Source organism: Ranitomeya imitator, chromosome 6 (genome assembly GCF_032444005.1).
Source record: "Ranitomeya imitator isolate aRanImi1 chromosome 6, aRanImi1.pri, whole genome shotgun sequence".
NCBI lineage: Eukaryota > Metazoa > Chordata > Amphibia > Anura > Dendrobatidae > Ranitomeya > Ranitomeya imitator.
In genome coordinates this window covers 574,939,595-574,966,824 of record NC_091287.1, presented here as the reverse complement: position 1 = coordinate 574,966,824, position 27,230 = coordinate 574,939,595, and positions in this window count along the sequence as shown.

The following is a 27,230-nucleotide window of genomic DNA, read 5'->3' as shown; positions in this document are numbered from 1 at the left end:
CCCCCACATCCTCCTCCGGGGGCTTCACTGTCCTCATCTACATCCATAGACATTAATATGGAGAAAGTATGTGCCCCCCACATCCTCCTCCGGGGGCTTCACTGTCCTCATCTACATCCATAGACATTAATATGGAGAAAGTATGTGCCCCCCACATCCTCCTCCGGGGGCTTCTCTGTCCTCATCTACATCCATAGACATTAATATGGAGAAAGTATGTGCCCCCCACATCCTCCTCCGGGGGCTTCTCTGTCCTCATCTACATCCATAGACATTAATATGGAGAAAGTATGTGCCCCCCACATCCTCCTCCGGGGGCTTCTCTGTCCTCATCTACATCCATAGACATTAATATGGAGAAAGTATGTGCCCCCCACATCCACCTCCGGGGGCTTCACTGTCCTCATCTACATCCATAGACATTAATATGGAGACAGTATGTGCCCCCCACATCCACCTCCGGGGGCTTCTCTGTCCTCATCTACATCAATAGACATTAATATGGAGAAAGTATGTGCCCCCCACATCCACCTCCGGGGGCTTCACTGTCCTCATCTACATCCATAGACATTAATATGGAGAAAGTATGTGCCCCCCACATCCTCCTCCGGGGGCTTCTCTGTCCTCATCTACATCCATAGACATTAATATGGAGAAAGTATGTGCCCCCCACATCCTCCTCCGGGGGCTTCTCTGTCCTCATCTACATCCATAGACATTAATATGGAGAAAGTATGTGCCCCCCACATCCACCTCCGGGGGCTTCACTGTCCTCATCTACATCCATAGACATTAATATGGAGACAGTATGTGCCCCCCACATCCACCTCCGGGGGCTTCTCTGTCCTCATCTACATCAATAGACATTAATATGGAGAAAGTATGTGCCCCCCACATCCACCTCCGGGGGCTTCACTGTCCTCATCTACATCAATAGACATTAATATGGAGACAGTATGTGCCCCCCACATCCTCCTCCGGGGGCTTCACTGTCCTCATCTACATCTATAGACATTAATATGGAGAAAGTATGTGCCCCCCACATCCACCTCCGGGGGCTTCACTGTCCTCATCTACATCCATAGACATTAATATGGAGATAGTATGTGCCCCCCACATCCTCCTCCGGGGGCTTCACTGTCCTCATCTACATCTATAGACATTAATATGGAGAAAGTATGTGCCCCCCACATCCACCTCTGGGGGCTTCACTGTCCTCATCTACATCCATAGACATTAATATGGAGATAGTATGTGCCCCCCACATCCTCCTCCGGGGGCTTCTCTGTCCTCATCTACATCCATAGACATTAATATGGAGAAAGTATGTGCCCCCCACATCCTCCTCCGGGGGCTTCACTGTCCTCATCTACATCCATAGACATTAATATGGAGAAAGTATGTGCCCCCCACATCCACCTCCGGGGGCTTCTCTGTCCTCATCTACATCTATAGACATTAATATGGAGACAGTATGTGCCCCCCACATCCTCCTCCGGGGGCTTCTCTGTCCTCATCTACATCCATAGACATTAATATGGAGACAGTATGTGCCCCCCACATCCACCTCCGGGGGCTTCACTGTCCTCATCTACATCCATAGACATTAATATGGAGACAGTATGTGCCCCCCACATCCTCCTCCGGGGGCTTCTCTGTCCTCATCTACATCCATAGACATTAATATGGAGAAAGTATGTGCCCCCCACATCCACCTCCGGGGGCTTCACTGTCCTCATCTACATCTATAGACATTAATATGGAGACAGTATGTGCCCCCCACATCCACCTCCGGGGGCTTCTCTGTCCTCATCTACATCTATAGACATTAATATGGAGACAGTATGTGCCCCCCACATCCTCCTCCGGGGGCTTCACTGTCCTCATCTACATCTATAGACATTAATATGGAGACAGTATGTGCCCCCCACATCCTCCTCCGGGGGCTTCACTGTACTCATCTACATCCATAGACATTAATATGGAGAAAGTATGTGCCCCCCACATCCTCCTCCGGGGGCTTCACTGTCCTCATCTACATCCATAGACATTAATATGGAGACAGTATGTGCCCCCCACATCCTCCTCCGGGGGCTTCTCTGTCCTCATCTACATCCATAGACATTAATATGGAGACAGTATGTGCCCCCACATCCACCTCCGGGGGCTTCTCTGTCCTCATCTACATCCATAGACATTAATATGGAGACAGTATGTGCCCCCCACATCCACCTCCGGGGGCTTCACTGTCCTCATCTACATCCATAGACATTAATATGGAGAAAGTATGTGCCCCCCACATCCTCCTCCGGGGGCTTCTCTGTCCTCATCTACATCCATAGACATTAATATGGAGACAGTATGTGCCCCCCACATCCACCTCCGGGGGCTTCACTGTCCTCATCTACATCCATAGACATTAATATGGAGACAGTATGTGCCCCCCACATCCACCTCCGGGGGCTTCACTGTCCTCATCTACATCCATAGACATTAATATGGAGAAAGTATGTGCCCCCCACATCCTCCTCCGGGGGCTTCACTGTCCTCATCTACATCCATAGACATTAATATGGAGACAGTATGTGCCCCCCACATCCACCTCCGGGGGCTTCACTGTCCTCATCTACATCTATAGACATTAATATGGAGACAGTATGTGCCCCCCACATCCTCCTCCGGGGGCTTCACTGTACTCATCTACATCCATAGACATTAATATGGAGAAAGTATGTGCCCCCCACATCCTCCTCCGGGGGCTTCACTGTCCTCATCTACATCCATAGACATTAATATGGAGACAGTATGTGCCCCCCACATCCACCTCCGGGGGCTTCTCTGTCCTCATCTACATCCATAGACATTAATATGGAGACAGTATGTGCCCCCACATCCACCTCCGGGGGCTTCTCTGTCCTCATCTACATCCATAGACATTAATATGGAGACAGTATGTGCCCCCCACATCCACCTCCGGGGGCTTCTCTGTCCTCATCTACATCCATAGACATTAATATGGAGACAGTATGTGCCCCCCACATCCACCTCCGGGGGCTTCACTGTCCTCATCTACATCCATAGACATTAATATGGAGACAGTATGTGCCCCCACATCCACCTCCGGGGGCTTCTCTGTCCTCATCTACATCCATAGACATTAATATGGAGACAGTATGTGCCCCCCACATCCACCTCCGGGGGCTTCACTGTCCTCATCTACATCCATAGACATTAATATGGAGAAAGTATGTGCCCCCCACATCCTCCTCCGGGGGCTTCTCTGTCCTCATCTACATCCATAGACATTAATATGGAGACAGTATGTGCCCCCCACATCCTCCTCCGGGGGCTTCTCTGTCCTCATCTACATCCATAGACATTAATATGGAGACAGTATGTGCCCCCCACATCCACCTCCGGGGGCTTCACTGTCCTCATCTACATCCATAGACATTAATATGGAGAAAGTATGTGCCCCCCACATCCTCCTCCGGGGCTTCACTGTCCTCATCTACATCCATAGACATTAATATGGAGACAGTATGTGCCCCCCACATCCTCCTCCGGGGGCTTCACTGTCCTCATCTACATCCATAGACATTAATATGGAGAAAGTATGTGCCCCCCACATCCTCCTCCGGGGGCTTCACTGTCCTCATCTACATCCATAGACATTAATATGGAGAAAGTATGTGCCCCCCACATCCACCTCCGGGGGCTTCACTGTCCTCATCTACATCCATAGACATTAATATGGAGAAAGTATGTGCCCCCCACATCCACCTCCGGGGGCTTCACTGTCCTCATCTACATCTATAGACATTAATATGGAGACAGTATGTGCCCCCCACATCCACCTCCGGGGGATTCACTGTCCTCATCTACATCTATAGACATTAATATGGAGACAGTATGTGCCCCCCACATCCTCCTCCGGGGGCTTCACTGTCCTCATCTACATCCATAGACATTAATATGGAGAAAGTATGTGCCCCCCACATCCTCCTCCGGGGGCTTCTCTGTCCTCCTCTACATCCATAGACATTAATATGGAGACAGTATGTGCCCCCCACATCCTCCTCCGGGGGCTTCTCTGTCCTCCTCTACATCCATAGACATTAATATGGAGACAGTATGTGCCCCCCACATCCACCTCCGGGGGCTTCACTGTCCTCATCTACATCCATAGACATTAATATGGAGAAAGTATGTGCCCCCCACATCCACCTCCGGGGGCTTCACTGTCCTCATCTACATCCATAGACATTAATATGGAGACAGTATGTGCCCCCCACATCCACCTCCGGGGGCTTCACTGTCCTCATCTACATCCATAGACATTAATATGGAGAAAGTATGTGCCCCCCACATCCTCCTCCGGGGGCTTCTCTGTCTACATCTACATCCATAGACATTAATATGGAGAAAGTATGTGCCCCCCACATCCACCTCCGGGGGCTTCTCTGTCCTCATCTACATCCATAGACATTAATATGGAGAAAGTATGTGCCCCCCACATCCTCCTCCGGGGGATTCACTGTCCTCATCTACATCCATAGACATTAATATGGAGACAGTATGTGCCCCCCACATCCACCTCCGGGGGCTTCACTGTCCTCATCTACATCCATAGACATTAATATGGAGATAGTATGTGCCCCCCACATCCACCTCCGGGGGCTTCTCTGTCCTCATCTACATCCATAGACATTAATATGGAGAAAGTATGTGCCCCCCACATCCCCCTCCGGGGGCTTCACTGTCCTCATCTACATCCATAGACATTAATATGGAGACAGTATGTGCCCCCCACATCCTCCTCCGGGGGCTTCACTGTCCTCATCTACATCCATAGACATTAATATGGAGACAGTATGTGCCCCCCACATCCTCCTCCGGGGGCTTCACTGTCCTCATCTACACCCATAGACATTAATATGGAGAAAGTATGTGCCCCCCACATCCTCCTCCGGGGGCTTCTCTGTCCTCATCTACATCCATAGACATTAATATGGAGACAGTATGTGCCCCCCACATCCTCCTCCGGGGGCTTCTCTGTCCTCATCTACATCCATAGACATTAATATGGAGACAGTATGTGCCCCCCACATCCACCTCCGGGGGCTTCACTGTCCTCATCTACATCCATAGACATTAATATGGAGAAAGTATGTGCCCCCCACATCCTCCTCCGTGGGCTTCACTGTCCTCATCTACATCCATAGACATTAATATGGAGAAAGTATGTGCCCCCCACATCCACCTCCGGGGGCTTCACTGTCCTCATCTACATCCATAGACATTAATATGGAGACAGTATGTGCCCCCCACATCCTCCTCCGGGGGCTTCTCTGTCCTCATCTACATCCATAGACATTAATATGGAGACAGTATGTGCCCCCCACATCCTCCTCCGGGGGCTTCACTGTCCTCATCTACATCCATAGACATTAATATGGAGACAGTATGTGCCCCCCACATCCACCTCCGGGGGCTTCACTGTCCTCATCTACATCCATAGACATTAATATGGAGACAGTATGTGCCCCCCACATCCACCTCCGGGGGCTTCACTGTCCTCATCTACATCCATAGACATTAATATGGAGAAAGTATGTGCCCCCCACATCCTCCTCCGGGGGCTTCACTGTCCTCATCTACATCCATAGACATTAATATGGAGACAGTATGTGCCCCCCACATCCTCCTCTGGGGGCTTCTCTGTCCTCCTCTACATCCATAGACATTAATATGGAGAAAGTATGTGCCCCCCACATCCACCTCCGGGGGCTTCACTGTCCTCATCTACATCCATAGACATTAATATGGAGAAAGTATGTGCCCCCCACATCCACCTCCGGGGGCTTCACTGTCCTCATCTACATCCATAGACATTAATATGGAGACAGTATGTGCCCCCCACATCCTCCTCCGGGGGCTTCTCTGTCCTCATCTACCTCCATAGACATTAATATGGAGACAGTATGTGCCCCCCACATCCTCCTCCGGTGGCTTCACTGTCCTCATCTACATCCATAGACATTAATATGGAGAAAGTATGTGCCCCCCACATCCACCTCCGGGGGCTTCACTGTCCTCATCTACATCCATAGACATTAATATGGAGAAAGTATGTGCCCCCCACATCCTCCTCCGGGGGCTTCTCTGTCCTCCTCTACATCCATAGACCTTAATATGGAGAAAGTATGTGCCCCCCACATCCTCCTCCGGGGGCTTCTCTGTCCCCATCTACATCCATAGACATTAATATGGAGACAGTATGTGCCCCCAACATCCTCCTCCGGGGGCTTCTCTGTCCTCATCTACATCCATAGACATTAATATGGAGACAGTATGTGCCCCCCACATCCTCCTCCGGGGGCTTCACTGTCCTCATCTACATCCATAGACATTAATATGGAGACAGTATGTGCCCCCCACATCTTCCTCCGGGGGCTTCACTGTCCTCATCTACATCCATAGACATTAATATGGAGACAGTATGTGCCCCCCACATCCTCCTCCGGGGGCTTCACTGTTCTCATCTACATCCATAGACATTAATATGGAGACAGTATGTGCCCCCTACATCCACCTCCGGGGGCTTCACTGTCCTCATCTATATCCATAGACATTAATATGGAGACAGTATGTGCCCCCCACATCCACCTCCGGGGGCTTCTCTGTCCCCATCTACATCCATAGACATTAATATGGAGACAGTATGTGCCCCCCACATCCACCTCCGGGGGCTTCACTGTTCTCATCTACATCCATAGACATTAATATGGAGACAGTATGTGCCCCCCACATCCACCTCCGGGGGCTTCACTGTCCTCATCTATATCCATAGACATTAATATGGAGACAGTATGTGCCCCCCACATCCTCCTCCGGGGGCTTCACTGTCCTCATCTACATCCATAGACATTAATATGGAGAAAGTATGTGCCCCCCACATCCTCCTCCGGGGGCTTCTCTGTATTCATCTACATCCATAGACATGAATATGGAGAAAGTATGTGCCCCCCACATCCTCCTCCGGGGGCTTCACTGTCCTCATCTACATCCATAGACATTAATATGGAGAAAGTATGTGCCCCCCACATCCTCCTCCGGGGGCTTCTCTGTACTCATCTACATCCATAGACATTAATATGGAGAAAGTATGTGCCCCCCACATCCTCCTCCGGGGGCTTCACTGTCCTCACCTACATCCATAGACATTAATATGGAGAAAGTATGTGCCCCCCACATCCACCTCCGGGGGCTTCACTGTCCTCATCTACATCCATAGACATTAATATGGAGACAGTATGTGCCCCCCACATCCTACTCCGGGGGCTTCTCTGTCTACATCTACATCCATAGACATTAATATGGAGAAAGTATGTGCCCCCCACATCCACCTCCGGGGGCTTCACTGTCCTCATCTACATCCATAGACATTAATATGGAGAAAGTATGTGCCCCCCACATCCTCCTCCGGGGGCTTCTCTGTACTCATCTACATCCATAGACATTAATATGGAGAAAGTATGTGCCCCCCACATCCTCCTCCGGGGGCTTCACTGTCCTCACCTACATCCATAGACATTAATATGGAGAAAGTATGTGCCCCCCACATCCACCTCCGGGGGCTTCACTGTCCTCATCTACATCCATAGACATTAATATGGAGACAGTATGTGCCCCCCACATCCTCCTCCGGGGGCTTCTCTGTCTACATCTACATCCATAGACATTAATATGGAGACAGTATGTGCCCCCCACATCCACCTCCGGGGGCTTCACTGTCCTCATCTACATCCATAGACATTAATATGGAGACAGTATGTGCCCCCCACATCCACCTCCGGGGGCTTCACTGTTCTCATCTACATCCATAGACATTAATATGGAGACAGTATGTGCCCCCCACATCTTCCTCCGGGGGCTTCACTGTTCTCATCTACATCCATAGACATTAATATGGAGACAGTATGTGCCCCCCACATCTTCCTCCGGGGGCTTCACTGTCCTCATCTACATCCATAGACATTAATATGGAGAAAGTATGTGCCCCCCACATCCACCTCCGGGGGCTTCACTGTCCTCATCTATATCCATAGACATTAATATGGAGACAGTATGTGCCCCCCACATCCTCCTCCGGGGGCTTCTCTGTACTCATCTACATCCATAGACATTAATATGGAGAAAGTATGTGCCCCCCACATCCACCTCCGGGGGCTTCTCTGTCCTCATCTACATCCATAGACATTAATATGGAGAAAGTATGTGCCCCCCACATCCTCCTCCGGGGGCTTCTCTGTCCTCATCTACATCCATAGACATTAATATGGAGAAAGTATGTGCCCCCCACATCCTCCTCCGGGGGCTTCTCTGTCCTCATCTACATCCATAGACATTAATATGGAGAAAGTATGTGCCCCCCACATCGTCCTCCGGGGGCTTCTCTGTCCTCATCTACATCCATAGACATTAATATGGAGAAAGTATGTGCCCCCCACATCCTCCTCCGGGGGCTTCTCTGTCCTCATCTACATCCATAGACATTAATATGGAGACAGTATGTGCCCCCCACATCCTCCTCCGGGGGCTTCTCTGTACTCATCTACATCCATAGACATTAATATGGAGAAAGTATGTGCCCCCCACATCCTCCTCCGGGGGCTTCTCTGTCCTCATCTACATCCATAGACATTAATATGGAGAAAGTATGTGCCCCCCACATCCTCCTCCGGGGGCTTCTCTGTACTCATCTACATCCATAGACATTAATATGGAGAAAGTATGTGCCCCCCACATCCTCCTCCGGGGGCTTCTCTGTACTCATCTACATCCATAGACATTAATATGGAGAAAGTATGTGCCCCCCACATCCTCCTCCGGGGGCTTCTCTGTCTACATCTACATCCATAGACATTAATATGGAGAAAGTATGTGCCCCCCACATCCTCCTCCGGGGGCTTCACTGTCCTCATCTACATCAATAGACATTAATATGGAGAAAGTATGTGCCCCCCACATCCTCCTCCGGGGGCTTCTCTGTCCCCATCTACATCCATAGACATTAATATGGAGACAGTATGTGCCCCCCACATCCTCCTCCGGGGGCTTCTCTGTCTACATCTACATCCATAGACATTAATATGGAGAAAGTATGTGCCCCCCACATCCTCCTCCGGGGGCTTCTCTGTCCTCATCTACATCCATAGACATTAATATGGAGAAAGTATGTGCCCCCCACATCCTCCTCCGGGGGCTTCTCTGTCCCCATCTACATCCATCGACATTAATATGGAGACAGTATGTGCCCCCCACATCCACCTCCGGGGGCTTCTCTGTCTACATCTACATCCATAGACATTAATATGGAGACAGTATGTGCCCCCCACATCCTCCTCCGGGGGCTTCACTGTCCTCATCTACATCCATAGACATTAATATGGAGAAAGTATGTGCCCCCCACATCCTCCTCCGGGGGCTTCTCTGTCCCCATCTACATCCATAGACATTAATATGGAGACAGTATGTGCCCCCCACATCCACCTCCGGGGGCTTCTCTGTCTACATCTACATCCATAGACATTAATATGGAGAAAGTATGTGCCCCCCACATCCTCCTCCGGGGGCTTCTCTGTCCTCATCTACATCCATAGACATTAATATGGAGACAGTATGTGCCCCCCACATCCTCCTCCGGGGGCTTCTCTGTCCTCATCTACATCCATAGACATTAATATGGAGAAAGTATGTGCCCCCCACATCCTCCTCCGGGGGCTTCTCTGTCCCCATCTACATCCATAGACATTAATATGGAGACAGTATGTGCCCCCCACATCCACCTCCGGGGGCTTCTCTGTCTACATCTACATCCATAGACATTAATATGGAGACAGTATGTGCCCCCCACATCCACCTCCGGGGGCTTCTCTGTCCTCATCTACATCCATAGACATTAATATGGAGACAGTATGTGCCCCCCACATCCTCCTCCGGGGGCTTCTCTGTCTACATCTACATCCATAGACATTAATATGGAGAAAGTATGTGCCCCCCACATCCTCCTCCGGGGGCTTCACTGTCCTCATCTACATCCATAGACATTAATATGGAGAAAGTATGTGCCCCCCACATCCTCCTCCGGGGGCTTCACTGTCCTCATCTACATCCATAGACATTAATATGGAGACAGTATGTGCCCCCCACATCCTCCTCCGGGGGCTTCACTGTCCTCATCTACATCCATAGACATTAATATGGAGAAAGTATGTGCCCCCCACATCCACCTCCGGGGGCTTCTCTGTCCCCATCTACATCCATAGACATTAATATGGAGAAAGTATGTGCCCCCCACATCCTCCTCCGGGGGCTTCACTGTCCTCATCTACATCCATAGACATTAATATGGAGACAGTATGTGCCCCCCACATCCTCCTCCGGGGGCTTCACTGTCCTCATTTACATCCATAGACATTAATATGGAGAAAGTATGTGCCCCCCACATCCTCCTCCGGGGGCTTCTCTGTCCTCATCTACATCCATAGACATTAATATGGAGACAGTATGTGCCCCCCACATCCACCTCCGGGGGCTTCACTGTCCTCATCTATATCCATAGACATTAATATGGAGAAAGTATGTGCCCCCCACATCCTCCTCCGGGGGCTTCACTGTCCTCATCTACATCCATAGACATTAATATGGAGAAAGTATGTGCCCCCCACATCCTCCTCCGGGGGCTTCTCTGTCCTCATCTACATCCATAGACATTAATATGGAGACAGTATGTGCCCCCCACATCCACCTCCGGGGGCTTCACTGTCCTCATCTATATCCATAGACATTAATATGGAGACAGTATGTGCCCCCCACATCCTCCTCCGGGGGCTTCACTGTCCTCATTTACATCCATAGACATTAATATGGAGACAGTATGTGCCCCCCACATCCTCCTCCGGGGGCTTCACTGTCCTCATCTACATCTATAGCCATTAATATGGAGACAGTATGTGCCCCCCACATCCTTCTCCGGGGGCTTCACTGTCCTCATCTACATCCATAGACATTAATATGGAGACAGTATATGCCCCCCACATCCTCCTCCGGGGGCTTCACTGTCCTCATCTACATCCATAGACATTAATATGGAGAAAGTATGTGCCCCCCACATCCTCCTCCGGGGGCTTCACTGTCCTCATCTACATCCATAGACATTAATATGGAGAAAGTATGTGCCCCCCACATCCTCCTCCGGGGGCTTCACTGTCCTCATCTACATCCATAGACATTAATATGGAGACAGTATGTGCCCCCCACATCCTCCTCCGGGGGCTTCACTGTCCTCATCTACATCTATAGCCATTAATATGGAGACAGTATGTGCCCCCCACATCCTTCTCCGGGGGCTTCACTGTCCTCATTTACATCCATAGACATTAATATGGAGACAGTATATGCCCCCCACATCCTTCTCCGGGGGCTCCTCTGTCCTCATCTACATCCATAGACATTAATATGGAGAAAGTATGTGCCCCCCACATCCACCTCCGGGGGCTTCTCTGTCCTCATCTACATCCATAGATATTAATATGGAGAAAGTATGTGCCCCCCACATCCTCCTCCGGGGGCTTCACTGTCCTCATCTACATCCATAGACATTAATATGGAGAAAGTATGTGCCCCCCACATCCTCCTCCGGGGGCTTCACTGTCCTCATCTACATCTATAGCCATTAATATGGAGACAGTATGTGCCCCCCACATCCTCCTCCGGGGGCTTCACTGTCCTCATCTACATCTATAGCCATTAATATGGAGACAGTATGTGCCCCCCACATCCTTCTCCGGGGGCTTCACTGTCCTCATTTACATCCATAGACATTAATATGGAGACAGTATATGCCCCCCACATCCTCCTCCGGGGGCTTCACTGTCCTCATCTACATCCATAGACATTAATATGGAGAAAGTATGTGCCCCCCACATCCTCCTCCGGGGGCTTCACTGTCCTCATCTACATCCATAGACATTAATATGGAGAAAGTATGTGCCCCCCACATCCTCCTCCGGGGGCTTCACTGTCCTCATCTACATCCATAGACATTAATATGGAGACAGTATGTGCCCCCCACATCCTCCTCCGGGGGCTTCACTGTCCTCATCTACATCTATAGCCATTAATATGGAGAAAGTATGTGCCCCCCACATCCACCTCCGGGGGCTTCTCTGTCCTCCTCTACATCCATAGACATTAATATGGAGAAAGTATGTGCCCCCCACATCCTCCTCCGGGGGCTTCTCTGTCCTCATCTACATCCATAGACATTAATATGGAGAAAGTATGTGCCCCCCACATCCACCTCCGGGGGCTTCACTGTCCTCATCTACATCTATAGCCATTAATATGGAGACAGTATGTGCCCCCCACATCCACCTCCGGGGGCTTCTCTGTCCTCATCTACATCCATAGACATTAATATGGAGACAGTATGTGCCCCCCACATCCTCCTCCGGGGGCTTCTCTGTCCTCATCTACATCCATAGACATTAATATGGAGAAAGTATGTGCCCCCCACATCCACCTCCGGGGGCTTCTCTGTCCTCATCTACATCCATAGACATTAATATGGAGACAGTATGTGCCCCCCACATCCACCTCCGGGGGCTTCACTGTCCTCATCTACATCCATAGACATTAATATGGAGACAGTATGTGCCCCCCACATCCTCCTCCGGGGGCTTCACTGTCCTCATCTACATCCATAGACATTAATATGGAGAAAGTATGTGCCCCCCACATCCTCCTCCGGGGGCTTCACTGTCCTCATCTACATCCATAGACATTAATATGGAGAAAGTATGTGCCCCCCACATCCTCCTCCGGGGGCTTCACTGTCCTCATCTACATCCATAGACATTAATATGGAGACAGTATGTGCCCCCCACATCCTCCTCCGGGGGCTTCACTGTCCTCATCTACATCCATAGACATTAATATGGAGACAGTATGTGCCCCCACATCCTCCTCCGGGGGCTTCACTGTCCTCATCTACATCTATAGCCATTAATATGGAGAAAGTATGTGCCCCCCACATCCACCTCCGGGGGCTTCTCTGTCCTCCTCTACATCCATAGACATTAATATGGAGAAAGTATGTGCCCCCCACATCCTCCTCCGGGGGCTTCTCTGTCCTCATCTACATCAATAGACATTAATATGGAGACAGTATGTGCCCCCCACATCCACCTCCGGGGGCTTCACTGTCCTCATCTACATCGATAGACATTAATATGGAGAAAGTATGTGCCCCCCCACATCCACCTCCGGGGCTTCTCTGTCCTCATCTACATCAATAGACATTAATATGGAGACAGTATGTGCCCCCCACATCCACCTCCGGGGGCTTCACTGTCCTCATCTACATCCATAGACATTAATATGGAGACAGTATGTGCCCCCCACATCCTCCTCCGGGGGCTTCTCTGTCCTCATCTACATCCATAGACATTAATATGGAGAAAGTATGTGCCCCCCACATCCTCCTCCGGGGGCTTCACTGTCCTCATCTACATCCATAGACATTAATATGGAGACAGTATGTGCCCCCCACATCCACCTCCGGGGGCTTCACTGTCCTCATCTACATCCATAGACCATTAATATGGAGAAAGTATGTGCCCCCCACATCCTCCTCCGGGGGCTTCTCTGTCCTCATCTACATCCATAGACATTAATATGGAGACAGTATGTGCCCCCCACATCCTCCTCCGGGGGCTTCACTGTCCTCATCTACATCCATAGACATTAATATGGAGACAGTATGTGCCCCCACATCCACCTCCGGGGGCTTCACTGTCCTCATCTACATCCATAGACATTAATATGGAGACAGTATGTGCCCCCCACATCCTCCTCCGGGGGCTTCACTGTCCTCATCTACATCCATAGACATTAATATGGAGACAGTATGTGCCCCCCACATCCACCTCCGGGGGCTTCACTGTCCTCATCTACATCCATAGACATTAATATGGAGACAGTATGTGCCCCCCACATCCTCCTCCGGGGGCTTCTCTGTCCTCATCTACATCCATAGACATTAATATGGAGACAGTATGTGCCCCCCACATCCACCTCCGGGGGCTTCACTGTCCTCATCTACATCCATAGACATTAATATGGAGACAGTATGTGCCCCCCACATCCACCTCCGGGGGCTTCTCTGTCCTCATCTACATCCATAGACATTAATATGGAGAAAGTATGTGCCCCCCACATCCTCCTCCGGGGGCTTCACTGTCCTCATCTACATCCATAGACATTAATATGGAGACAGTATGTGCCCCCCACATCCACCTCCGGGGGCTTCTCTGTCCTCATCTACATCCATAGACATTAATATGGAGAAAGTATGTGCCCCCCACATCCACCTCCGGGGGCTTCTCTGTCCTCATCTACATCCATAGACATTAATATGGAGAAAGTATGTGCCCCCCACATCCACCTCCGGGGGCTTCTCTGTCCTCATCTACATCCATAGACATTAATATGGAGAAAGTATGTGCCCCCCACATCCTCCTCCGGGGCTTCACTGTCCTCATCTACATCCATAGACATTAATATGGAGACAGTATGTGCCCCCCACATCCACCTCCGGGGGCTTCTCTGTCCTCATCTACATCCATAGACATTAATATGGAGAAAGTATGTGCCCCCCACATCCACCTCCGGGGGCTTCTCTGTCCTCATCTACATCCATAGACATTAATATGGAGAAAGTATGTGCCCCCCACATCCTCCTCCGGGGGCTTCACTGTCCTCATCTACATCCATAGACATTAATATGGAGACAGTATGTGCCCCCCACATCCTCCTCCGGGGGCTTCTCTGTCCTCATCTACATCCATAGACATTAATATGGAGAAAGTATGTGCCCCCCACATCCTCCTCCGGGGGCTTCTCTGTCCTCATCTACATCCATAGACATTAATATGGAGACAGTATGTGCCCCCCACATCCACCTCCGGGGGCTTCTCTGTCCTCATCTACATCCATAGACATTAATATGGAGAAAGTATGTGCCCCCCACATCCACCTCCGGGGGCTTCTCTGTCCTCATCTACATCCATAGACATTAATATGGAGAAAGTATGTGCCCCCACATCCACCTCCGGGGGCTTCTCTGTCCTCATCTACATCCATAGACATTAATATGGAGAAAGTATGTGCCCCCCACATCCACCTCCGGGGGCTTCTCTGTCCTCATCTACATCCATAGACATTAATATGGAGAAAGTATGTGCCCCCCACATCCTCCTCCGGGGGCTTCTCTGTCCTCATCTACATCCATAGACATTAATATGGAGAAAGTATGTGCCCCCCACATCCACCTCCGGGGGCTTCTCTGTCCTCATCTACATCCATAGACATTAATATGGAGAAAGTATGTGCCCCCCACATCCTCCTCCGGGGGCTTCACTGTCCTCATCTACATCCATAGACATTAATATGGAGACAGTATGTGCCCCCCACATCCTCCTCCGGGGGCTTCTCTGTCCTCATCTACATCCATAGACATTAATATGGAGACAGTATGTGCCCCCCACATCCACCTCCGGGGGCTTCTCTGTCCTCATCTACATCCATAGACATTAATATGGAGAAAGTATGTGCCCCCCACATCCACCTCCGGGGGCTTCACTGTCCTCATCTACATCCATAGACATTAATATGGAGAAAGTATGTGCCCCCCACATCCTCCTCCGGGGGCTTCACTGTCCTCATCTACATCCATAGACATTAATATGGAGACAGTATGTGCCCCCCACATCCTCCTCCGGGGGCTTCACTGTCCTCATCTACATCCATAGACATTAATATGGAGACAGTATGTGCCCCCCACATCCACCTCCGGGGGCTTCACTGTCCTCATCTACATCCATAGACATTAATATGGAGACAGTATGTGCCCCCCACATCCTCCTCCGGGGGCTTCTGTGTCCTCATCTACATCCATAGACATTAATATGGAGAAAGTATGTGCCCCCCACATCCACCTCCGGGGGCTTCACTGTCCTCATCTACATCCATAGACATTAATATGGAGAAAGTATGTGCCCCCCACATCCTCCTCCGGGGGCTTCACTGTCCTCATCTACATCCATAGACATTAATATGGAGACAGTATGTGCCCCCCACATCCACCTCCGGGGGCTTCTCTGTCCTCATCTACATCCATAGACATTAATATGGAGACAGTATGTGCCCCCCACATCCTCCTCCGGGGGCTTCACTGTCCTCATCTACATCCATAGATATTAATATGGAGAAAGTATGTGCCCCCCACATCCTCCTCCGGGGGCTTCTCTGTCCTCATTTACATCCATAGACATTAATATGGAGACAGTATGTGCCCCCCACATCCACCTCCGGGGGCTTCACTGTCCTCATCTACATCCATAGACATTAATATGGAGACAGTATGTGCCCCCCACATCCACCTCCGGGGGCTTCACTGTCCTCATCTACATCCATAGACATTAATATGGAGACAGTATGTGCCCCCCACATCCTCCTCCGGGGGCTTCACTGTCCTCATCTACATCCATAGACATTAATATGGAGACAGTATGTGCCCCCCACATCCACCTCCGGGGGCTTCACTGTCCTCATCTACATCCATAGACATTAATATGGAGACAGTATGTGCCCCCCACATCCTCCTCCGGGGGCTTCACTGTCCTCATCTACATCCATAGACATTAATATGGAGACAGTATGTGCCCCCCACATCCTCCTCCGGAGGCTTCACTGTCCTCATCTACATCCATAGACATTAATATGGAGAAAGTATGTGCCCCCCACATCCTCCTCCGGGGGCTTCACTGTCCTCATCTACATCCATAGACATTAATATGGAGAAAGTATGTGCCCCCCACATCCTCCTCCGGGGGCTTCACTGTCCTCATCTACATCCATAGACATTAATATGGAGAAAGTATGTGCCCCCCACATCCACCTCCGGGGGCTTCTCTGTCCTCATCTACATCCATAGACATTAATATGGAGAAAGTATGTGCCCCCCACATCCTCCTCCGGGGGCTTCACTGTCCTCATCTACATCCATAGACATTAATATGGAGAAAGTATGTGCCCCCCACATCCTCCTCCGGGGGCTTCTCTGTCCTCATCTACATCCATAGACATTAATATGGAGACAGTATGTGCCCCCCACATCCACCTCCGGGGGCTTCTCTGTCCTCATCTACATCCATAGACATTAATATGGAGAAAGTATGTGCCCCCCACAACCACCTCCGGGGGCTTCTCTGTCCTCATCTACATCCATAGACATTAATATGGAGACAGTATGTGCCCCCCACATCCACCTCCGGGGGCTTCTCTGTCCTCATCTACATCCATAGACATTAATATGGAGAAAGTATGTGCCCCCCACATCCACCTCCGGGGGCTTCACTGTCCTCATCTACATCCATAGACATTAATATGGAGAAAGTATGTGCCCCCCACATCCTCCTCCGGGGGCTTCACTGTCCTCATCTACATCCATAGACATTAATATGGAGACAGTATGTGCCCCCCACATCCTCCTCCGGGGGCTTCTCTGTCCTCATCTACATCCATAGACATTAATATGGAGAAAGTATGTGCCCCCCACATCCACCTCCGGGGGCTTCACTGTCCTCATCTACATCCATAGACATTAATATGGAGACAGTATGTGCCCCCCACATCCTCCTCCGGGGGCTTCACTGTCCTCATCTACATCCATAGACATTAATATGGAGAAAGTATGTGCCCCCCACATCCTCCTCCGGGGGCTTCACTGTCCTCATCTACATCCATAGACATTAATATGGAGAAAGTGTGTGCCCCCCACATCCTCCTCCGGGGGCTTCACTGTCCTCATCTACATCCATAGACATTAATATGGAGACAGTATGTGCCCCCCACATCCTCCTCCGGGGGCTTCACTGTCCTCATCTACATCAATAGACATTAATATGGAGAAAGTATGTGCCCCCCACATCCTCCTCCGGGGGCTTCACTGTCCTCATCTACATCCATAGACATTAATATGGAGAAAGTATGTGCCCCCCACATCCTCCTCCGGGGGCTTCACTGTCCTCATCTAGATCCATAGACATTAATATGGAGACAGTATGTGCCCCCCACATCCTCCTCCGGGGGCTTCACTGTCCTCATCTACATCCATAGACATTAATATGGAGACAGTATGTGCCCCCCACATCCTCCTCCGGGGGCTTCACTGTCCTCATCTACATCAATAGACATTAATATGGAGAAAGTATGTGCCCCCCACATCCTCCTCCGGGGGCTTCACTGTCCTCATCTACATCCATAGACATTAATATGGAGAAAGTATGTGCCCCCCACATCCTCCTCCGGGGGCTTCACTGTCCTCATCTACATCCATAGACATTAATATGGAGGAAAGTATGTGCCCCCCACATGCTCCTCCGGGGGCTTCACTGTCCTCATCTACATCCATAGACATTAATATGGAGAAAGTATGTGCCCCCCACATCCTCCTCCGGGGGCTTCACTGTCCTCATCTACATCCATAGACATTAATATGGAGGAAAGTATGTGCCCCCCACATCTACCTCCGGGGGCTTCACTGTCCTCATCTACATCCATAGACATTAATATGGAGACAGTATGTGCCCCCCACATCCTCCTCCGGGGGCTTCTCTGTCCTCATCTACATCCATAGACATTAATATGGAGAAAGTATGTGCCCCCCACATCCTCCTCCGGGGGCTTCTCTGTCCTCATCTACATCCATAGACATTAATATGGAGACAGTATGTGCCCCCCACATCCTCCTCCGGGGGCTTCTCTGTCCTCATCTACATCCATAGACATTAATATGGAGACAGTATGTGCCCCCCACATCCACCTCCGGGGGCTTCACTGTCCTCATCTACATCCATAGACATTAATATGGAGAAAGTATGTGCCCCCTACATCCACCTCTGGGGGCTTCTCTGTCCTCATCTACATCCATAGACATTAATATGGAGAAAGTATGTGCCCCCCACATCCACCTCCGGGGGCTTCTCTGTCCTCATCTACATCCATAGACATTAATATGGAGACAGTATGTGCCCCCCACATCCACCTCCGGGGGCTTCACTGTCCTCATCTACATCCATAGACATTAATATGGAGACAGTATGTGCCCCCCACATCCACCTCCGAGGGCTTCTCTGTCCTCATCTACATCCATAGACATTAATATGGAGACAGTATGTGCCCCCCACATCCACCTCCGGGGGCTTCACTGTCCTCATCTACATCCATAGACATTAATATGGAGAAAGTATGTGCCCCCCACATCCACCTCCGGGGGCTTCTCTGTCCTCATCTACATCCATAGACATTAATATGGAGAAAGTATGTGCCCCCCACATCCTCCTCCGGGGGCTTCACTGTCCTCATCTACATCAATAGACATTAATATGGAGAAAGTATGTGCCCCCCACATCCTCCTCCGGGGGCTTCACTGTCCTCATCTACATCCATAGACATTAATATGGAGACAGTATGTGCCCCCCACATCCACCTCCGGGGGCTTCTCTGTCCTCATCTACATCCATAGACATTAATATGGAGAAAGTATGTGCCCCCCACATCCTCCTCCGGGGGCTTCTCTGTCCTCATCTACATCCATAGACATTAATATGGAGACAGTATGTGCCCCCCACATCCACCTCCGGGGGCTTCTCTGTCCTCATCTACATCCATAGACATTAATATGGAGAAAGTATGTGCCCCCCACATCCACCTCCGGGGGCTTCTCTGTCCTCATCTACATCCATAGACATTAATATGGAGAAAGTATGTGCCCCCCACATCCTCCTCCGGGGGCTTCTCTGTCCTCATCTACATCCATAGACATTAATATGGAGACAGTATGTGCCCCCCACATCCACCTCCGGGGGCTTCACTGTCCTCATCTACATCCATAGACATTAATATGGAGAAAGTATGTGCCCCCCACATCCACCTCCGGGGGCTTCTCTGTCCTCATCTACATCCATAGACATTAATATGGAGAAAGTATGTGCCCCCCACATCCACCTCCGGGGGCTTCTCTGTCCTCATCTACATCCATAGACATTAATATGGAGAAAGTATGTGCCCCCCACATCCACCTCCGGGGGCTTCTCTGTCCTCATCTACATCCATAGACATTAATATGGAGAAAGTATGTGCCCCCCACATCCTCCTCCGGGGGCTTCTCTGTCCTCATCTACATCCATAGACATTAATATGGAGACAGTATGTGCCCCCCACATCCACCTCCGGGGGCTTCACTGTCCTCATCTACATCCATAGACATTAATATGGAGACAGTATGTGCCCCCCACATCCACCTCCGGGGGCTTCACTGTCCTCATCTACATCCATAGACATTAATATGGAGACAGTATGTGCCCCCCACATCCACCTCCGGGGGCTTCTCTGTCCTCATCTACATCCATAGACATTAATATGGAGAAAGTATGTGCCCCCCACATCCTCCTCCGGGGGCTTCACTGTCCTCATCTACATCCATAGACATTAATATGGAGATAGTATGTGCCCCCCACATCCACCTCCGGGGGCTTCACTGTCCTCATCTACATCCATAGATATTAATATGGAGAAAGTATGTGCCCCCCACATCCTCCTCCGGGGGCTTCACTGTCCTCATCTACATCCATAGACATTAATATGGAGAAAGTATGTGCCCCCCACATCCACCTCCGGGGGCTTCTCTGTCCTCATCTACATCCATAGACATTAATATGGAGACAGTATGTGCCCCCCACATCCACCTCCGGGGGCTTCACTGTCCTCATCTACATCCATAGACATTAATATGGAGACAGTATGTGCCCCCCACATCCTCCTCCGGGGGCTTCACTGTCCTCATCTACATCCATAGACATTAATATGGAGAAAGTATGTGCCCCCCACATCCTCCTCCGGGGGCTTCACTGTCCTCATCTACATCCATAGACATTAATATGGAGAAAGTATGTGCCCCCCACATCCACCTCCGGGGGCTTCTCTGTCCTCATCTACATTCATAGACATTAATATGGAGAAAGTATGTGCCCCCCACATCCACCTCCGGGGGCTTCACTGTCCTCATCTACATCCATAGACATTAATATGGAGACAGTATGTGCCCCCCACATCCACCTCCGGGGGCTTCTCTGTCCTCATCTACATCCATAGACATTAATATGGAGAAAGTATGTGCCCCCCACATCCTCCTCCGGGGGCTTCACTGTCCTCATCTACATCCATAGACATTAATATGGAGATAGTATGTGCCCCCCACATCCACCTCCGGGGGCTTCACTGTCCTCATCTACATCCATAGACATTAATATGGAGATAGTATGTGCCCCCCACATCCACCTCCGGGGGCTTCACTGTCCTCATCTACATCCATAGACATTAATATGGAGATAGTATGTGCCCCCCACATCCACCTCCGGGGGCTTCACTGTCCTCATCTACATCCATAGACATTAATATGGAGATAGTATGTGCCCCCCACATCCTCCTCCGGGGGCTTCTCTGTCCTCATCTACATCCATAGACATTAATATGGAGATAGTATGTGCCCCCCACTTCCACCTCCGGGGGCTTCTCTGTCCTCATCTACATCCATAGACATTAATATGGAGACAGTATGTGCCCCCCACATCCTCCTCCGGGGGCTTCTCTGTCCTCATCTACATCCATAGACATTAATATGGAGACAGTATGTGCCCCCCACATCCTCCTCCGGGGGCTTCACTGTCCTCATCTACATCCATAGACATTAATATGGAGAAAGTATGTGCCCCCCACATCCTCCTCCGGGGGCTTCACTGTCCTCATCTACATCCATAGACATTAATATGGAGACAGTATGTGCCCCCCACATCCTCCACCGGGGGCTTCACTGTCCTCATCTACATCCATAGACATTAATATGGAGAAAGTATGTACCCCCCACATCCTCCACCGGGGGCTTCACTGTCCTCATCTACATCCATAGACATTAATATGGAGACAGTATGTGCCCCCCACATCCTCCTCCGGGGGCTTCACTGTCCTCATCTACATCCATAGACATTAATATGGAGAAAGTATGTGCCCCCCACATCCTCCTCCGGGGGCTTCTCTGTCCTCATCTACATCCATAGATATTAATATGGAGAAAGTATGTGCCCCCCACATCCTCCTCCGGGGGCTTCACTGTCCTCATCTACATCCATAGACATTAATATGGAGACAGTATGTGCCCCCCACATCCTCCTCCGGGGGCTTCTCTGTTCTCATCTACATCCATAGACATTAATATGGAGAAAGTATGTGCCCCCCACATCCTCCTCCGGGGGCTTCACTGTCCTCATCTACATCCATAGACATTAATATGGAGAAAGTATGTGCCCCCTACATCCTCCTCCGGGGGCTTCACTGTCCTCATCTACATCCATAGACATTAATATGGAGAAAGTATGTGCCCCCCACATCCTCCTCCGGGGGCTTCACTGTCCTCATCTACATCCATAGACATTAATATGGAGACAGTATGTGCCCCCCACATCCTCCTCCGGGGGCTTCTCTGTTCTCATCTACATCCATAGACATTAATATGGAGAAAGTATGTGCCCCCCACATCCTCCTCCGGGGGCTTCACTGTCCTCATCTACATCCATAGACATTAATATGGAGACAGTATGTGCCCCCCACATCCTCCTCCGGGGGCTTCTCTGTCCTCATCTACATCCATAGATATTAATATGGAGAAAGTATGTGCCCCCCACATCCTCCTCCGGGGGCTTCTCTGTCCTCATCTACATCCATAGATATTAATATGGAGACAGTATGTGCCCCCCACATCCTCCTCCGGGGGCTTCACTGTCCTCATCTACATCCATAGACATTAATATGGAGACAGTATGTGCCCCCCACATCCTCCTCCGGGGGCTTCACTGTCCTCATCTACATCCATAGACATTAATATGGAGAAAGTATGTGCCCCCCACATCCTCCTCCGGGGGCTTCTCTGTCCTCATCTACATCCATAGACATTAATATGGAGACAGTATGTGCCCCCCACATCCACCTCCGGGGGCTTCTCTGTCCTCATCTACATCCATAGACATTAATATGGAGAAAGTATGTGCCCCCCACATCCACCTCCGGGGGCTTCTCTGTCCTCATCTACATCCATAGACATTAATATGGAGAAAGTATGTGCCCCCCACATCCTCCTCCGGGGGCTTCACTGTCCTCATCTACATCCATAGACATTAATATGGAGACAGTATGTGCCCCCCACATCCACCTCCGGGGGCTTCTCTGTCCTCATCTACATCCATAGACATTAATATGGAGAAAGTATGTGCCCCCCACATCCACCTCCGGGGGCTTCTCTGTCCTCATCTACATCCATAGACATTAATATGGAGAAAGTATGTGCCCCCCACATCCACCTCCGGGGGCTTCTCTGTCCTCATCTACATCCATAGACATTAATATGGAGAAAGTATGTGCCCCCCACATCCACCTCCGGGGGCTTCTCTGTCCTCATCTACATCCATAGACATTAATATGGAGAAAGTATGTGCCCCCCACATCCACCTCCGGGGGCTTCTCTGTCCTCATCTACATCCATAGACATTAATATGGAGAAAGTATGTGCCCCCCACATCCTCCTCCGGGGGCTTCACTGTCCTCATCTACATCCATAGACATTAATATGGAGACAGTATGTGCCCCCCACATCCACCTCCGGGGGCTTCTCTGTCCTCATCTACATCCATAGACATTAATATGGAGAAAGTATGTGCCCCCCACATCCACCTCCGGGGGCTTCTCTGTCCTCATCTACATCCATAGACATTAATATGGAGAAAGTATGTGCCCCCCACATCCTCCTCCGGGGGCTTCACTGTCCTCATCTACATCCATAGACATTAATATGGAGACAGTATGTGCCCCCCACATCCACCTCCGGGGGCTTCACTGTCCTCATCTACATCCATAGACATTAATATGGAGAAAGTATGTGCCCCCCACATCCACCTCCGGGGGCTTCTCTGTCCTCATCTACATCCATAGACATTAATATGGAGAAAGTATGTGCCCCCCACATCCTCCTCCGGGGGCTTCACTGTCCTCATCTACATCCATAGACATTAATATGGAGACAGTATGTGCCCCCCACATCCACCTCCGGGGGCTTCACTGTCCTCATCTACATCCATAGACATTAATATGGAGAAAGTATGTGCCCCCCACATCCGCCTCCGGGGGCTTCACTGTCCTCATCTACATCCATAGACATTAATATGGAGGAAAGTATGTGCCCCCCACATCTACCTCCGGGGGCTTCACTGTCCTCATCTACATCCATAGACATTAATATGGAGAAAGTATGTGCCCCCCACATCCACCTCCGGGGGCTTCTCTGTCCTCATCTACATCCATAGACATTAATATGGAGAAAGTATGTGCCCCCCACATCCACCTCCGGGGGCTTCTCTGTCCTCATCTACATCCATAGACATTAATATGGAGAAAGTATGTGCCCCCCACATCCACCTCCGGGGGCTTCACTGTCCTCATCTACATCCATAGACATTAATATGGAGAAAGTATGTGCCCCCCACATCCTCCTCCGGGGGCTTCTCTGTCCTCATCTACATCCATAGACATTAATATGGAGAAAGTATGTGCCCCCCACATCCTCCTCCGGGGGCTTCACTGTCCTCATCTACATCCATAGACATTAATATGGAGAAAATATGTGCCCCCCACATCCACCTCCGGGGGCTTCACTGTCCTCATCTACATCCATAGACATTAATATGGAGAAAGTATGTGCCCCCCACATCCACCTCCGGGGGCTTCTCTGTCCTCATCTACATCCATAGACATTAATATGGAGAAAGTATGTGCCCCCCACATCCTCCTCCGGGGGCTTCACTGTCCTCATCTACATCTATAGACATTAATATGGAGACAGTATGTGCCCCCCACATCCACCTCCGGGGGCTTCTCTGTTCTCATCTACATCCATAGACATTAATATGGAGGAAAGTATGTGCCCCCCACATCCACCTCCGGGGGCTTCACTGTCCTCATCTATATCCATAGACATTAATATGGAGACAGTATGTGCCCCCCACATCCACCTCCGGGGGCTTCACTGTCCTCATCTACATCCATAGACATTAATATGGAGACAGTATGTGCCCCCCACATCCTCCTCCGGGGGCTTCACTGTCCTCATCTACATCCATAGACATTAATATGGAGAAAGTATGTGCCCCCCACATCCACCTCCGGGGGCTTCTCTGTCCTCATCTACATCCATAGACATTAATATGGAGACAGTATGTGCCCCCCACATCCTCCTCCGGGGGCTTCTCTGTCCTCATCTACATCCATAGACATTAATATGGAGAAAGTATGTGCCCCCCACATCCACCTCCGGGGGCTTCTCTGTCCTCATCTACATCCATAGACATTAATATGGAGACAGTATGTGCCCCCCACATCCACCTCCGGGGGATTCACTGTCCTCATCTACATCCATAGACATTAATATGGAGACAGTATGTGCCCCCCACATCCTCCTCCGGGGGCTTCACTGTCCTCATCTACATCCATAGACATTAATATGGAGAAAGTATGTGCCCCCCACATCCTCCTCCGGGGGCTTCTCTGTCCTCATCTACATCCATAGACATTAATATGGAGACAGTATGTGCCCCCCACATCCTCCTCCGGGGGCTTCTCTGTCCTCATCTACATCCATAGACATTAATATGGAGACAGTATGTGCCCCCCACATCCACCTCCGGGGGCTTCACTGTCCTCATCTACATCCATAGATATTAATATGGAGAAAGTATGTGCCCCCCACATCCACCTCCGGGGGCTTCTCTGTCCTCATCTACATCCATAGACATTAATATGGAGACAGTATGTGCCCCCCACATCCACCTCCGGGGGCTTCACTGTCCTCATCTACATCCATAGACATTAATATGGAGACAGTATGTGCCCCCCACATCCTCCTCCGGGGGCTTCTCTGTCCTCATCTACATCCATAGACATTAATATGGAGAAAGTATGTGCCCCCCACATCCACCTCCGGGGGCTTCACTGTCCTCATCTACATCCATAGACATTAATATGGAGAAAGTATGTGCCCCCCACATCCACCTCCGGGGGCTTCACTGTCCTCATCTACATCCATAGACATTAATATGGAGACAGTATGTGCCCCCCACATCCTCCTCCGGGGGCTTCACTGACCTCATCTACATCCATAGACATTAATATGGAGAAATTATGTGCCCCCCACATCCTCCTCCGGGGGCTTCTCTGTCCTCATCTACATCCATAGACATTAATATGGAGACAGTATGTGCCCCCCACATCCTCCTCCGGGGGCTTCACTGTCCTCATCTACATCCATAGACATTAATATGGAGACAGTATGTGCCCCCCACATCCACCTCCGGGGGCTTCACTGTCCTCATCTATATCCATAGACATTAATATGGAGACAGTATGTGCCCCCCACATCCACCTCCGGGGGCTTCTCTGTCCTCATCTACATCCATAGACATTAATATGGAGAAAGTATGTGCCCCCCACATCCACCTCCGGGGGCTTCACTGTCCTCATCTACATCCATAGACATTAATATGGAGACAGTATGTGCCCCCCACATCCACCTCCGGGGGCTTCTCTGTCCTCATCTACATCCATAGACATTAATATGGAGAAAGTATGTGCCCCCCACATCCACCTCCGGGGGCTTCACTGTCCTCATCTACATCCATAGACATTAATATGGAGACAGTATGTGCCCCCCACATCCTCCTCCGGGGGCTTCTCTGTCCACATCTACATCCATAGACAATAATATGGAGACAGTATGTGCCCCCCACATCCTCCTCCGGGGGCTTCACTGTCCTCATCTACATCCATAGACATTAATATGGAGACAGTATGTGCCCCCCACATCCTCCTCCGGGGGCTTCTCTGTCCACATCTACATCCATAGACAATAATATGGAGACAGTATGTGCCCCCCACATCCTCCTCCGGGGGCTTCACTGTCCTCATCTACATCCATAGACATTAATATGGAGACAGTATGTGCC